We start from the raw sequence: 1,446 nt of genomic DNA on the forward strand, positions 1-1,446 counted from the left end.
CATTACAGTTACCCCCTCTGCTTTCCAGCTACCTTAACTTCAGACACATGGATTTGCAAATCAGTGTGGTCTTGCAAATCATCAATAGCTGTGGGACTGGGATAAGAGAAAGAGTACTTCCCACGCTTGAGATGATCAAGACTTTTGGAAGCAAGAATTGAGGGAGATGAGAGCAAAACTCTAGTGAGAGCAAGATCTTGGCAGTGAGATCCTGGTAATGGTGTGGAAAGACTATGGGATTTTTGTGGAAAAACTATGGCAAAGTATAAGCACAGGAACCCTGAGAGAAAAGCCACAGTTAAAATGGGTTTTTTCTTTAATTATTATTCTTGCTTGATGTTTGGAGAAGAAGCTGATTTGTAACTACTCTGAGGCAAACCTGGCTGGATAATTTGGACATGAAGGCTGAACTGAAACCCGAGCCTGGACTAATTGAGGAATTGTGCCTTTGAACTAAGGCTAAAACCTAGACTTGCATTGAATGATATTCTTTGCTTCCCCAACTCTCCAACTTACTTCCCCAATAAACCCCATTCTCAGTACCTTCTGCCTCTATGTCCCATTTTTCTCCTTTTTAGACACACACATACATAAATGCTGGTTTGTATGACACAAGGATCAATTTACCATATAGCTGATCTTGTTGCCATTAGATGCTGTCTAGTCAACTCCAACTGAAGATTATAGCAATCTTCTTCAAAGTAGGGGGGAAAAAAAGAAGAAGAAACTCACTGTTAAATGTGGTCCCGTCATCCTCTCAGTCCTTCCAAGATTTTATATATTGTGTAAATACATCTCATTGAGTCTGCCTCTTTTTTCTCTGACCCTTTACTTTACAGGCATCCTTTCTCCAGAGAATGATCTCCCTGTTACTATTCCTAAAGAATGTGAGACAGTGTTACTATTTTCACATCCAAGGAGCATTCTTGCTATACTACTTCCAAGACACATTTGGGGGGGGGTTGCTGGGGTTGTTGTTGTTACTGTTAGGTGCTATTGAGTTGACTATAATTCATTATGACTCAACGGACAACAGATTAAAACCTTACCCCTCCCTTTACCATCCTCCCTACTTTAGACTATTGTCATGGTTACTGTGAGATCAACCTTGTTGATCAATGAGATCAATCTTCTCATTCTCTGACATTCCACCTTTCCCAACATGATTTCTCTTTCCAAAGGTTAGGATCTCTTAACAACATGTATCCATGTTGTATTCAATATTCTTCACCAAACTACAATTTGAAGAAAACAATCCTTTTTGGATCTTATGTATTCATCATCCAACCTTCACATGCATATGAGGTTATTGAAGATACTATGATATGAGTCAGGTACTCCTTAATTTCAAAGTCATCCTTGCTTTTAAAAAATATCCTTGTCAACAGATTTATCCACTACAATATATCATTTGTTATTTGGTCCTGCTCTGTATTCATGATCTTT

This window comes from Elephantulus edwardii, unplaced genomic scaffold, assembly GCF_000299155.1.
Source record: "Elephantulus edwardii isolate Elephantulus edwardi_28Jun2011 unplaced genomic scaffold, EleEdw1.0 scaffold00092, whole genome shotgun sequence".
In the NCBI taxonomy this organism is placed as follows: Eukaryota; Metazoa; Chordata; class Mammalia; order Macroscelidea; family Macroscelididae; genus Elephantulus; species Elephantulus edwardii.